We start from the raw sequence: 15,716 nt of genomic DNA, 5'->3' as shown, positions 1-15,716 counted from the left end.
ACAGCCCTCCTCTCAGTCCCTTCTGGCTGCAGGTCCCCCAGTCTCCGCTTGGCCCCCTCTCTACCTTGGCTTAGGTGTCACAGAGCCTTACCATCAGGATGTCACGTGGAGTCAGCACCCTTGCACCTGGGGATGAAAAGACCAGGTGTATGAGATGCGACCAGGGTCCAGCCAACATCCCCTCACGCTTGCACTTTCCATGGACGCCAGTCTGACTCCACTGGCCAACTTGGTTTCTTGGCTGAAGACTTTCTCTGGCCACCAGTGGCTACTCACGAACACATGACAGGCTGGAAATGCCAGGCAATTAAGGTGCTTCGGGAACAGCCCCAAACCATTGACTGTCTGGGAGACAGTGGATAAAGACCCCAGCTCCTTAGCCTCTGGTGTGGAGTCACCTGAGATATGTGCTCTCACATACTCTCCAGAGTCCCCCGCAGGGTTAGACCCCAACTGCCCACGTGGCAACTTGTGTGACAGCACACCTGTGAAATAATAGAAAATCTATGTAGTGCACGTCCCCTACATACGATTGAGTTCCGTTCTGAGAACACGTTCATGGGTCCAATTTGTTCGTAAATCCAACTCATTTAGCTTAGGTACCCAACTAACACAATCAGCTATATAGTACTGTACTGTAATAGGTTTATAATACTTTTCACACAAATAATACACAAGAAACAGACAAACACAAAAAATAAACATTTTTAATCTTACAGTACAGTACCTTGAAAAGTACAGTACAGTACCAGCTCCGTCACTGCTGCTTTTACGCTTGCTTCCGGAAATCCTGGGCTTGAAATAAAGATACTGTACTACTGTACTCTATACAGTACTGTAAAGTACACAAAAGCACAACCACTTGTAGCGGATACACGCACGTGACAATATACACCAGACACATGAACTAACTTTCGCGATTGGACACACAACTGCACGTTCGCATCTATGAAAGTTCGCGACTCGATGGTTCGTCTGTAGGGGACTTACTGTATTGGCCTCTGCCCCTGGTTCCTGGCACAGAGTTCCTGAAACCCTCGTAATTTCCTAAGTGATAAGAGCGCCAGGAGCATTGTTTGCTCTAATATTTGGTCTTTGACTCTGGTTCGTGACATAGGGCTCCTGAAACCCTTGTAATTTCCTGGGTGACAAGAGTGTCTTTTGTCCCAATGAGGCAACGCTGAGCGAGCCCCTGGATGGCTCCTGGATGGGGGCTGGTCACCAGAGAGAACAAGCCATGATCAGAAGCTTGGAATTTCAGCCGTATCGCCGCATTCTCTCGAGAAGGGAGAAGGGCTGAAAATGGACTTGCTGATCGGTCATGGCTACCTGATGAAGCCTCCATAAAAATCCCAACAGTAGGGGGTTTGGGGGGCTTGCAGGTTGGTGAACACATCCACGGAGTGGGGTGTGGGCAAGGCAGCCCACCTCCAAGGGGACAGACGTCCTATGCTCGGGACGCTCCCAAGTATCCCTTTATTTGGCTGCTCACCTGTATCTTTTATCGCATCCTTTAAACTGGTAAACATACGTGGTTCCCTCAGTTCTGTGAGCTGCTCTAGCAAGTTAATGGAACCCGAGGCGGGGGTCATGGGATCCCCCGACTGGCAGCCACATCAGAAAGAAGTGGTGGACCTGCTCCTTGTTTTATTTTTTTGAAAGATTACCTATAATTACCTCTAATTCCGCCAGACCTTTAAATATATATACATCACATATTTAGTATGGGGAAAACTCACTGTGACTTGGAGAAGGTAAAACTGTGAGGCTGGAAGTTCAAATAAAAAAGCAAATAACATTACGTATATACAAATAAATTATATAGTGCTTCCTTCTTGCCAGGCACTGGTGTGATCATATATTTTACCTGTATTAATTAACATATATAATTAATCCTCAAAACAATCTTTTGAGGTAGGTAATATTATTGTATCTTACAAATGAGACAACTGAGGCACACAGAACTTAAGTAACTTTCCCAAGGTCATACAGCCCAGAAATGGTAGAGCCAGGAAGTTGTTTTGTTTAGTTTTGTTTTGTTTTGGCCACACCGTGTGGCACGTGGGATCTTAGTTTCCCGACCAAGGATTGAACCCATGCCCCCAGCAGTGGAAGCGCGGAATCCTAACCACCAGACCGCCAGGGAAGTCCCAGGATCTGCTCCTTGTGATTGGCACCTGAAGAGGGCTGGGGGCAGTCTCGTGGGACTGGGGGATCTGACACCATCCCCATTAGACAACGTCAGAATTCAGTTAAATTGTAAGACACCCAGCTGGTGCCCGGAGAATTGCTTGTGCATGGAAAGGACCCCACGCTTTTGGTGACCAGAAGTGTCAGAGTGAAGTGTTCGTTGTGAGGAGTGAAGGAAACACACAGGAGAAGGACTGTGGGTTATTCCAGCACTGCACCCTTATTGGCTTTCTTCCTTTAAGTTTAACTTCTCCACTAACCTACTGGTGTTTCCTGGGAACACATCCCAAATAAATCCTCCCGTTCCCAAATCCTTTCCTTGGCTCTGCCTCTGAAGGGCCACAAACTAAGACAACAGGGAAACACAACTTAAGAGCCTCTAAAAACGTGACTGTGCTGTATCTGCATTGCTGTGGCCGTGCCCCAGATTTCTGCAGCAGAGTCTGAGGTAAGCTCCTCTCAGAATCCCAAGCGGGAAACAGAAGCGAGAGCCCTCCACCCCTTCACCCTCGTTGTTATCCTCGAGTAATCAGTGCAAAGTTAGGACACATGCTTCCTGAATCTCTTCCCTCCCTGGCTTCTCTCTCCTCCTTTCCTTGCTGGAACACAGGTAACTTTTTCTCAGACATTTCCTATATCATATCTTCCTTCTACTGTGGGAAAGCAGGCCTCCCGCTTATATATTACAAAGGTTTTGACTACCATTGGCTGAAGGGGTATCCTTCTTAAACTCCATGAGAAATCTGTGTTCTAGGTCATCCTGGTTTAGCCCTTGGTATGTTAAAGGGGAAAGATTGAGCAATTTATAAAATGCTCTCTCAAAGTTTGTTGTATACACTTATTTTTTCATTTCAGAAACTTTCACCTGTTTTTATCCTTCATTCTTTCTGAAACATCCATTTCCCCGATGGAAACATAGATACTGAGGGAAAATCGGGAGGAAAGAAACAAACAAAAGTCAAATGAAGAATACAGAATTTCAGGACCCTTCCTAGCAAAATAGGTCAATTTCAAACGAATAGTTCTCCCAATATTCAAAGAAACTAAAAGCAAGTTTCCCTTCCTGAAAAAATGAGCCTGAAAAACTAACAGGTGATCAAAAAAGAGATGAAGAGAGAACAGGAGATGAAAATTGAGTTTATGGAGCTCAGGAATGAATAGAAGAATAAAACGAAACTGTTAACAGATGTGAACCTCCCATTAGACCCAACAAAAAGTAAAATAGATATGAATAAAGGCATAGTCAGGTACAGAGAGAATAGGCTTGAGGAAATCACAAAATGAAACGACAAAGAACAAAGAGATAAAATAAGAAAGAAGATGGCAAGTAGGGACAACATACAAATAATCGCTATCCTAGAAGAAAAGAGCACACGATATAGGGGGGAAAATCAAATGTATAACTGAATAAATGTTTCTGAAATAAAGATTCAAATCCATAGATTATAAAGACATAGCTCAGCCAACACCCCAGAAAATCTGACTAGGACTGATTAATCAGACAGATCCCAGAAAATGGATTTGGGGAGGGAAGTTGTAGTAAGTTACACAGGCAAGAAATAAGAAAGCACATGAACAAAATCAGCTGAGACAAGACAGAATAGGAGGAAATGAATTCAGGATATTGAGGATCCTGACATGTTGGAAGACAGCAGATCATGGCTGTTGAAAGGCTGGCTCTGTAGTTAGACCCCAGCCCTACCCTATTACCCCATGTCCTGACAAATTATTTAGCCTCTCTGTGCCTCAGCTGTCTTACCTTTAAAATGGTGATAGTAATAGCCACCCACATAACACAGTGAGACTGAAGACTGAGATGATGCACTTCATCCTCTTGGAAAAATGCCCAGTCCATACGAAGCACTATTAATTATTACTAAATCCAACAGAGCTTCGTAATTTTCTTTCTTTTTTTTTTTTAAAGTTACTTTTGATTCTATTTGTTTTTTGGGGTTTTTAAAAAATTTTATTTATTTATTTATGGCTTTGTTGGGTCTTCGTTTCTGTGCGAGGGCTTTCTGTAGTTGCAGCAAGCGGGGGCCACTCTTCATCGCGGTGCGCGGGCCTCTCACTATCGTGGCCTCTCTTGTTGCGGAGCACAGGCTCCAGATGCGCAGGCTCAGTAGTTGTGGCGCACAGGCCTAGTTGCTCCGCGGCATGTGGGATCTTCCCAGACCAGGGCTCGAACCCGTGTCCCCTGCATTGGCAGGCAGATTCTCAACCACTGCGCCACCAGGAAAGCCCCTGAGCTTGGTTGTTTTCTGAAGGTGGAGAGTCAGAGAGAGAAGGGAGAAACAAAGGTAATTCCTAGGCTTCAAGACTGGACAGTCAGAGCCCCATTCATTATCAAGGAGAATACAGAAGAGAAGATTATAAAAAATGTCCCCAATTATGGATTCATTTTGAACATTTTGTGATGGAAGCATCTTTGGACAGAGCTGTTCCGCGGGCAGCACCTGGAGCTCTCAGGAGAGCAGACAGGGCTGGGGGCAGATGCAGACATCTTTAGTGTGAGCTTGAAGCCAGGGGAGTGGGTAAGATCTCCTTTGTGATTCACACAGGAGAGAAGGAAGCGGGTGAGGGTTGAACTGCTGAATATCCTCACTTAGGGACTGGGCAGAGGGCTAAGGTCTGTGACAAGGGACCAGGGGGATAGTTGGAGCAAAGCCACCAGGGCTTTGGAGAGCCTGTGTTCAGGAGCACCGATCAATGGTTAGCCTCTGTCAAAAGGAGGACACTCCTCCCACGAGAGAGAAAGAAAACTGTAAGGATGTGTGTGGGAGCAGATAAGTTTGTAGACTGTAGTTGGTAAAGCTGAAGAGAGTTCCCATCTGGTGCTTCGATTTTGTCTATGAAGTAAGAGCAAGGCCACCTGTAGCCAAATACAGGAAGTCAGTGCAGGACCGAGGGTTAGGATCAGTTAATGACAGGAGGGTGGCCAGAGGTGTCCCTTCTCAAAAACAAACAAACAAACAAAAAAAAGCCTCATCGAGGACCCAGCAGATACGGAATGAAAAGTATGAACTATAGTATTGCAAGTAAAAAAATTTTTTGCCAAGGTTTTTTCTCAGCAATTTTTCCAGTGTTCTGAATGTAGAAACAAGATCCAGGATGGAGAATTTGAGGTAAGATGTGGCATGCAAAATTTGTTACATGGCTACTTTTACCATAAAACAAAGTATAAAATAACTGAAGTCCATTTCAAGATTTACCTGGCACTGTAGTATTGGCTTAGGATACAAAATACCTGTATCCTGCCTCACATTCCTATTGTCTATTGAAAGGATTTTAATCATTTAGTAAAATCACTCATAGCATACAATGAAAAGTATTTCCTAGAATTTTTTAAAACTAATGAGAAGGAAGCTTGAATATGCTGATTAACATGGAAGCTAGTTATTGGGAAAGGAAAGATTATTGTTTTAATATCCTTTTGGTTACTCTAAAAGATTCCAAAACTGATAGTAAAACGTGCTATATAAAGTACAAGGCTTAGTCATAGAAACTTCAGTCTCATACCTGGGTTTTCATACTTAGTATAAATGTCTGGAGGATTTTTGACCCTACACCTGAATGGTTTAAAACTCCCAGAAAGCTCACTACACAGCATAAAAAGACATCTTAGAAATAATTATTTCAAGTTGTTTATGCAGACAAGCTCATTTCCGTTCACCTTCAGCATTCAGTAGTTTGTTGTAAATTGGTTGGAGTGAAATTAGGAAATCTCTTCAATGATCATTTCAAATATACAATTTATTAAATACCTTAAACATCATTCACAAAACAACATTAGGGCATAAGATTGACAGTAAAGCTCCCTAATCAATAGAACCGTTACTTTCCTTCTTTCCAAGGAGTCAGTTGTCAATACAAAAAAATATGTTAAAGAAATGGGTCAGTGAATGAGGTGTTAAGACAATTTGTTGAAGGATAATGAATCAAACTGAGGGAAACGAAAAAAAGTGAGAATAAAGATTAGCGATAAGTGGATTAATGCGAGTAAAAGTAAGGTGCATTTTATTAACAAACTTATAAGGCAAATTCTGCAGAATAAACAAACTCTCAACAATGAGTACGTGAAGGAAGAGCTGCCTCTGGACACCAGTTTCAGATCCACGTCCACTAACTAGCTCAGGAGGCGGCAGCGGGCTGCCGACCAGGGAGAACCCCAAAACTGAAGCACCCCTTCAGGTCCTTTCTCCTCATTTCCTCCCTTATTTGACGTTGTATCTGAAAACAAATCAGGTCAATGAAAAACAGTGAAAGGCCACGCTGGGAAAGAGTTCGTGATAAGACAACAGAGGTGTTCGTATGTCTCGAAGAAGAAAAGGGAAATACAGGTCCTGAAAAGAGCTAGACTGGGAAGATAATAACTTAGTTAGAAATGATGGGGAAAGATGCTTAGTCCTCAACACCGTGGTGCTGTTTGTGTGGCATGTGATGACTTCTGGGAGCCTCTTGCTGTTGATCACCTGGGTTAGATGTGGGTGTAAATGATTTTTGGAATTGTGTTCTAAGTGGATATCATATCACAAAAAACCAATGGCTCTCCAATAACTTATCACATATGTGGCATCTCTACTCATTATCGGGGGAGAAACTCACTCTGATTTGACAAAAGTGAAATATGAAACATGCCTTTTTTATTCTATAGGAACCCATTCCTCCTTACTAGTTAGGTTTTCCTAATTACCAGCACTTGTTTTTCTGAAACCTATGCAATCAATCCTTTGTCAGTTCCTTACTACTATTATTTGAATTTAAGAAAGTTCCATTGCAAAGGCAATTTAGGTTACAATTATATTTGGAGATGAGAGTACTGAAAATCTATGAGTACTTCTGAAAACCTGGCAAATGGTTGGCTCTCAGTTGCTTTCACTACTTTATCTGATGCCTAGCAAACTCAATTGGGTGCCCAAAACTCCCTTTCTATTTATTCTCAACTTCTATTATACAAACTATTTTAATAAATTATTTAACCTCTATTGTTCTAAGTTCTTGGATTTTTTCACATCACAATTCTCCAGTTTCCAGTGTGTTATTTCCTGTTATGAAAGGATTCAAAGTGGTTTGTTTTTTATTGTTGTTTTTTCAAGAGAGGGAGGCTCGCCAGTAGTACTTGGGGATATTTTGCAATGCTAGTTCCTTCCTGTATACACACACACACACACACACACACACACACACACACTGGCCCTAGGTAAGAAGTTGCCAAATTTCTCAGGTCTTCAAACCGCCCTTTCTGGCTCTTTTCTCCTCCTTGTGGAAGCATGTCCTGCCCTTGCATTGTCCCGCATCCTGGATTCTCCTCTCTTCCTTACAAACTGCCTGGCACGGGTCACAGCTTCTCGTGCTCCTGGGTGACAGTGGTCCACTTCTGCAAGAACGCACACACTGGGTAGCAAAGCAAAGGGAAGAAGCAGGCTGGCCCCTCAGCTGGCAGCCTTAATCTTTCTGGGACACCAGTGCTTCTCCTTCCTACAAGTTACATCCTGTCTGTAGACAGACTGGCCCAACAAGGTTGTATCTGTTGCAGTGAAACTTGCCCCAGAGGGTGTGTGTTGGAGCAGAGGGGTGTGGGGAAGGGGAGAGTTGAAATAGGAAAGTGAATTCTCAAAAAAGAGTTAGAATCCAGCCCATCAAAATCCTACATATACTCAGTCAAGGAAACCCTCGTGATTTTTTTCCCGATATTTTGTTCTAGAAGAGAACAAAATTAGCATATTCTAGGAAAGAAAAGCTTGACTTTAGTAAAATATCACTAAGTGAGAGGTACATGATTATGATATATGATTAAATGTTATGTTATTGACAAAAACGTTATTTCGAAGTTATCTCATACACTTAGGTTTAATGAAGTCTTAAATACACAGAAGTATTATAGGCATATATTAAAGAAATATGAAGTAGGTGACTAGGTAGAGTTGGAAAACAGGCATTCAAATATTTCAGATTGCTCATTCCTTGTATATGTCTGGTTTTATGTGTGACAGTGTTTGTCACCCTATTCAGAATACAGGGACTTTTTTGTCACTTATTTATTTTTTTTAATTGAAGTATAGTTGATATTACAATGTTGTGTTAGTTTCAGGTGTACAGCAAAGTGATTCAGTTATATACGTATATATATATTTTTTCTTTTTCAGATTCTTTTCCCTTATAGGTTATTACAAAATATTAAGTAGAGTGCTATACAGTAGGACCTTGTAGAATACAGTGACTTTTAATAGTACTTGTGGAATCATTTTTTTTCTAGCCTGTGGAATAATTTATTGTGGAACAGCTGAAAAGGTGCTCTAATTTACTAACACTTCAAAGCATTGTTTATTTTCTCAGGGAAAGAACTAGAAAGATTTGTTCCAAATTTAAAATGTCACCCTGGTAGTTTAATATTCAAAAATGAGTAACTACCCAGAGTTACCAGTGATATTTCCAAATTCATATTCTGGCTATATGTACATAACTGGGTTTTTTTTTTTTTTTTTGGCAAAACCATAGCAAGTATACCAAAGTGAGCTAACAGTCTTCATTCCAAAATGATTTCTCAAATAATTTCTGAACCATATGGCAAAATTTTGATACAGATGACTCAATTTGCAGTCATGTTTCATTATTATTAACAGTGAAACCAATGAGAGAGCTAGGCTTTAGACACAAATTAATACCTTATAAATATGAACTTACATCAGACAATATAGATATCATCTTAAAGTACTCTTACTCTTCAAAAAATAAAATTAAAAAAAGATCAGAGATTAAGGGAAGAAACAGATTGAGTGACACTATATGCCAGCCAGACACTGGGCTGTATGCTTCACATACCTTGGGTTATTTAACAGTATAGTTATATAGGAAATTTTTTAAGTTGTGGAAGTTTTCTTTTTCTAAGCCAGCATAACACTTTTTAAAAATTTTATTTTATTGAAGTACACTTGATTTACAATGCTGTGTTAATTTCTGCTGTACAGCAAAGTGATTCAGTTATACATATATATATTCTTTTTCATATTCTTTTCCATTATGGCTTATTACAGGATATTGAATACAGGTCCCTGTGCTATACCGTAGGACGTGTTGTTTATCCATTCTATATATACTAGTTTGCATCTGCTGTTACCAAACTCCCAATCCATCCCTCCCCTGCCCTTGGCAACCACAGTCTGTTCTCTATGTTTGAGTCTGTTTTACTTTCGTAGATAAGTTCATTTATATCACATTTTACTTTATTTTTTTTTAATTTAATTATTTTCATTTTTATTTATTTATTTTGGGCTGTGTTGGGTCTTTGTTGCTGCATGTGGGCTTTCTCTAGTTGCGGTGAGTAGGGGCTACTCTTCGTTGTGGTGTGCAAGCTTCTCATTGCAGTGGCTTCTCTTATTGCAGAGCACAGGCTCTAGGCATGTGGGCTTCAGTAGTTGTGGCTCATGGGCTCAGTAGTTGTGGCTCGTGGGCTCTAGAGCTCAGACTCAGTGGTTGTGGCACACGGGCTTAGTTGCTCTGCAGCGTGTGGGATCTTCCCAGACCAGGGCTCAAACCCGTGTCCCCTGCATAGGCAGGCCGATTCTTAACCACTGCACCACCAGGGAAACCCCTGTGTCATATTTTAGATTCCACGTATAAGTGATATCATATGATATTTGTTTTTTCTCTGTCTAGCTTACTTCACTTAGTATGATCATCTCTAAGTCCATCCATGCTGCTGCAAATGGCATTATTTCATTCTTTCTTATGGCTGAGTAATAGTCCATTGTGTGTATACCCCACATCTTCTTTATCCATTTATCTCTCGATGGACACTTAGGTTGCATCCATGTCTTGGCTATTATAAAAGTGCTGCTATGAACATTGGGGTGCATGTATCGTTTTGAATTAGAGTTTTGTCTGGATATATGCTCGGGAGTGGGATCGCTGGATCATATGCAAGCCAGCATAACTTTTGACTACTCACACGTTCATAACGCAGAGATCATTTGCTCTGCCCTATGTTTCTGTTGCACAAGATTTTCTCTTTTTTTTAAGTCCTATTTCTTGAATCATCAGCTGCCTCAGGCTTGGTGCGGGGCAGTCTCTGAAGGACTGGGCTAGTACGTCGACTCACCTTTCAAAATATTTCCAGTACAGGTCACTCCTTCAGCGTCCCAGGTGCCTAATGAGTCATGCCCCTCTCCGCAGCCAACCACACAGGATATCAAAGTCTCCTTTATCTCTCTGGGTGGATACAGAGTCATTAAACTTAAACATGCCCTTTGCCAATAGACTTGAGGGTTGGGTTTAGTTATTAACTTGGTGAGCCTCCACCCAGCTAACTATTCCAGGAAGTAATTTGGTGAGTCAGGTGTTTTTATATTCATATTTCAGTAAACCAGTCATCTTTCCTGAGCACTGTGGCTGCAGGCTGAATGTCCCGGAAAGTTGTCCATCTCGACACGAGCTCCGTGGCTAACAGACGGAAAGGTGCATTGTCAACAGAATTATTTTTGTTTTCTTTTAAACAACATTGCCTTCTTTGGGATAAGAGGTCAGTAAGCATTTGTTCACCTCAGCTCTGATGAGGCTGTGAGCCGTTACCATAAAGCACGGAGCAGCATCTTAACTTAGGGAGTGTGGAAGTGGGGATGGGAAGTGAGAGTCTGTGATTCAGTGGGACGGAAACCTGAGAAGTTCCTCCTCTGCCTGGAAGAAAGGCAGTACTGGGAGCATCTGCCTTTCTTCCCACTCCGAGCAAAGACTAGACTCCCTGGTATGTTTTCCTTATGGCAGCATATGGTGTGACAGTGCCAAGCGAGACAGCTCCAGGGACACCTCTCCCTTCAGCCAGACACAACACCTGATCCAGAGGAAGAGCTGTAGGGAGGAAGGAGGAAGAGGGTGTGAGGGGGCACAGCAGACTGGGCACCTTCCCTTCGCCATCAGAGCAAATGCAATCAGCGCTCACCTGCTTGGGACCTGAGGATGCTCGTAATTCGTACAACACCATAAACAGCACTTAACTTCCTAAATGTAAAGACATATGGGAAGTTTAATCGTCTGTATGAAAAAGTTCTCCTGAAATCCGATGAGTTGATTTTGTATTCAATACTTCCTGGGCAGTAGGTGCTGAACCAAACACCGTGCATACTTTTGCTACCAACAAAGCTCACGACACGTCCAGAAAGTTGCCATCGTTTCACCATTTTACAGATGAAAAACTTGGGACAGTGACTTGCCCAGAGTTCCATAGCTGAGCCAACATTTAAAGCAAAGTTTTGTTTGTTTCTAAGACCCAGAACTACTGACAAGTATATTATATTGCCTGTATAGTAACTGATTAAATAAAACTAACATGACTAGCACGTATCCTGCACATCTAAGCTTACAATGAATTTGTATTATATATATAATAACTTATTTTGATATAAAAATTTTACCATTAAAAAAAAATCACAAAATGACGTTTCAAAGTAAACGTTCTATGACAATGAGAAATAACACTAACAAAATGTGGGTAAAATTCATAATATAGGCAGCCTCAAGATTCAGTTCAAACAAAAGCTTTACAGACAAGCAAAAGCTAAAAGAGTTCAGCACCACCAAACCAGCTTTACAACAAATGTTAAAGGAACTTCTCTAGGTGAAAAAGAAAAGGCTACAACTAGAAACAAGGAAATTACAAAGTGAAAAAGCTCACCGGTAAAGGCAAACATATAGTAAAGGTAGGAAATCATCCACATACAAAGCTAGTAGAGAGGTTAACAGGCATAAGTAGTAAAATCATCTGTATCCACCATAAGCAGTTAAGGGGTACACAAAACAATGAGATGTACAATATGATATCAAAAACAGTAATTGTGAGGGAAGGAGAGTACAAATGCAGGGTTTTTAAAATGCATTTGAAATTAAGAGATGCAAGTTAGGGGTTTCCCTGGTGGTGCAGTGGTTGAGAATCTGCCTGCCAATGCAGGGGACATGGGTTCGAGCCCTGGTCTGGGAAGATCCCACGTGCCGCGGAGCAACTGGGCCCGTGAGCCACAACTACTGAGCCTGCGCGTCTGGAGCCTGTGCTCCGCAACAAGAGAGGCCACGATAGAGGCCCGCGCACCGCGATGAAGGGTGGCCCCCGCTTGCCACAACTAGAGAAAGCCCTCGCACAGAAACGAAGAACCAACACAGCCATAAATTAATTAATTAATTAATTAAAAAAAAAAAGAGAGATGCAATTTAAAACAATCACGTATACATATGGACGGCAATACAAAAACCTCATGGTAACCACAAACCAAACCACTGAAAGTCACAAAGGAAAAAAAAAGGATTCAGATTTGACAAAGATGGGTTGTGAAGTCTCAGGCATTCTTTGTACTTCTCTCTATATTTTTATATAAGTGTGAAATATTTTACATGGAAATATATTTATAAAAGACAGATCACTACCCATCTGGCAGAACTTCTGGCCATTATTTTCACCTTGATGATGCCCTGGGTGACCATGTGCCTGGGCTCACAGGCATTATCAAAAATAATAAAAAGTAAAGCTGTGAGCTAAAGCCTATCTTAAGTAAATTTTTCTGGGAAAATATGAAAAGACTCTAGGGCCAGATTATTTTAGCGATAAATTCTTCTAAAATCCCATGTGGTATAATACACTTTTTTAAAAAGGCTTCTAAATTTATTTTACAAATTTAGTAGAAACCTGATACCCATAAATGAGAAATGCAAAGGAAAGGAGGGAGGGGCACAGAGGAAGAAGGGAGACAGTAAGAGAGAGAAAAAAGGAGAAAATATTCAACACAATATCCTTTATCAATACAGATGGAGAAAACGTTAAATAAAATTCTGCCAAATGAAACTCAAAAATATATTAAAAGAAAAATCAAGCCCCACCAAGGAGATTTTACTCTCATGGAGTGGAAGGAAAGTTGAACATAGGTGGCTAGACATACAACACATGGCATCTATAGGTCAAAGGAGAAAACTTAAATAGACATCAAAAGCGTACCTAATAAATCTAACACCAAGTCTTGATTTTTTAAACACCCACAGTAAACTAAGAGTAGATGGATATTTCTCAAATTTGATAAAAAATATTTTCTATTGTATTAGTTAAGGGAGCACTATTGGCTACAACAGATACACCCTGAAATCTCTGCAGTTTAATAACATATGTTTATTCCTTATTCCTAGGAGGTCCAGCCAGTGGCAGTGTCAAGGAGATGAGGAGAGTGTGGCCTAAGGAGGGTAACGTGTGATGTACTGTCCACGTGGTCACTAAGGGCCTCTGTCACCTTTAGTACGTGACCCCTAAGGCTACCCTGAGAACTGACGTCCAACCAGCAGACAGGGAGAGGGAGAAAATCACAAATGGGAAACTTTTGATATGGGTTGGGTCAGGAAGTGGTGCCCATCACTTCCACTAATATCCTGCTAATAGAACTTAGTCACATGGTTGCTTCTACTATGGAAGTGGTGCCTCACCTGAGTCTATCCTCCTGGGCATCACATAGTCTTCCACTCCTCTTCCCACACAGACTATTTACCCCTTCACAAGAGAAACAGTCCAAAATCCCATTCAGTCACTCTATCCAACTCAGGATCAAGGATCTCCAAGTGATGGTCTTCTCCGTCTGGTAAGGATGTTGCCTAAGAGTCCAGACACCTATGAACAAAAATGATAAATTATCTTCCTGTCTTCCTTCCCTAAATACACACACGCCCACATCACTACATAAAAAAGGGGTCCTGCTTCTTATATACAACTAATTTTTTTTTAAATAGTATCAGACTTTTTTTCCAGATTTATTTATTTTATTTTTTTTATAATTAGTTTCCTTTTTTATTTATTTTTATATTTATTTTTGGCTGTGTTGGGTCTTTGTTTCTGTGCGAGGGCTTTCTCTAGTTGCGGCGAGCGGGGGCCACTCTTCATCGCGGTGTGCGGGCCTCTCACTATCGCAGCCTCTCTTGTTGCGGAGCACAGGCTCCAGACGCGCAGGCTCAGTAGTTGTGGCTCACGGGCCTAGTTGCGGGCCTAGTTGCTCCGCGGCATGTGGGATCCTCCCACACCAGGGCTCGAACCCATGTCCCCTGCATTGGCAAGCAGACTCTCAACCACTGCGCCACCAGGGAAGCCCTATACAACTAATTTTGTCTTCCATCCTCATCCTATTGTTTTGGTTCTTTCACCATTATAAAGGAATCTTCCTGCTGAAGAGAACAAAGAACAAACAAACGCAAAGCTCATGTCTAAACAACAACTGGATCTTTACTGGGTGACAAGTGGTAATTCTTATCTCTGGAAAAGCCGCCTAAAGCAGCATTACGTAAACACTCCCTCTGACTCCATTTGCCCCAGGCATGCTTTTGCTCCTTCTGCCAGTATTATTTCCACCCCTGATTCAGACTTTAGAAGCCTTGCTGAGAAATCTGCGCTTGACCCTGGAGAGCTACCAAAGAATTTTAATCGCAAGCTTGATAACAATGAAATTTGCATTTAGAAAAGTCACTGGGGGATGTGGAGCATGGCTTGAAGGGGCATCAACTGAAAGCTGCAGACGTTCAGAGTAAACTGAAAAAAGGAAAAAGAAAAAGAGATAGATGAAGGAAAAGAAGAAGGGCCAGTTTGGGGCCTTGTGATTATCAGTGAAATAAATACAGTTTTAGACAAAAGACTCAAGGGACCTTGAACATATCAGCTCAGGAATGTCAAAGCTCTTTTATTTGCCTTGTGGAGATAAAGGAGAAGATGGGCTAAATAACAGTATCTTCATCAAACTTAAAAATCATCAACTAAGGGCTTCCCTGGTGGCGCAGTGGTTGAGAATCTGCCTGCCAATGCAGGGGACACGGGTTCGAGCCCTGGTCTGGGAAGATCCCACATGCCACGGAGCAACTAAGCCCGTGAGCCACAATTACTGAGCCTGTGCATCTGGTGAGCCACAATTACTGAGCCTGTGCATCTGGAGCCTGTGTTCCACAACAAGAGAGGCCGCGATAGTGAGAGGCCCGCACACCGCGATGAAGAGTGGCCCCTGCTTGCCGCAACTGGAGAAAGCCCTCGCACAGAAACAAAGACCCAACACAGCCATAAATAAAATAGAAAAATAAATCATCAATTAAAAATTTTATGCTCTCTGCCTACATGTAAGAAAGGCAAACTATTCATTTGTTTACAAAGGATTCATTAGCTGATTTCAGGCAGGACTACCTTTATTGCCCTAGCATTGTGCTGTGTCTAGCAAATCTAAAAATAAAATATTAACTCTTTAAGGATTAAAAATAGGTGAGTTCTGAGGGCGGGACCCCAGACGGAGGGGCGGGGTGCCCTCCTTTCCCTTGGGTCACGCGCGGCAGGAAGTGGTTCCCGAAATGGAGTATTCGAGATGAGGACCGCCCTAGACATTAAGGTTAAAAGAGCGAAGAAGGTTTATCACGTCGGGGTGTTTGGTGCAAATTCCTGTGAAATATGCCCAGAAGTATTCAAATCCAAAAATGTACATGTGCTGAAATGTGGGCACAAGTTTCACAAAGGGTGCTTCAAGCAGTGGCTTAAG

The 15,716-nt window shown here is 41.8% G+C and overlaps 2 long non-coding RNA genes across 2 annotated transcripts in view; one reads left to right on the top strand and one right to left on the bottom strand.

Annotated features, from left to right (window-relative positions):
• The first annotated feature begins 1,637 nt into the window (after positions 1-1,637).
• LOC309666670 lies at positions 1,638-13,293 on the top strand. The gene is made up of 2 exons (XR_014267225.1): positions 1,638-10,708; positions 10,951-13,293. It is a non-coding gene; the product is annotated as an uncharacterized lncRNA (long non-coding RNA).
• LOC309666671 overlaps positions 11,133-15,716 on the bottom strand; it is a 19,380-nt gene continuing 14,796 nt past the window's right edge. Inside the window, exons 2-3 of the long non-coding RNA XR_014267226.1 lie at positions 13,642-13,822; positions 11,133-11,184 (exon numbers count right to left, since the gene is read on the bottom strand). This is a non-coding gene — a long non-coding RNA (uncharacterized lncRNA). The remainder of the gene's footprint in view (positions 11,185-13,641; positions 13,823-15,716) is intronic.

Source organism: Balaenoptera physalus (genome assembly GCF_965194825.1).
Source record: "Balaenoptera physalus genome assembly, chromosome: 9".
Lineage (NCBI taxonomy): Eukaryota > Metazoa > Chordata > Mammalia > Artiodactyla > Balaenopteridae > Balaenoptera > Balaenoptera physalus.
The sequence above is the reverse complement of the archived record's forward strand: the minus strand, read 5'-3'. Positions and strand labels throughout refer to the sequence as shown.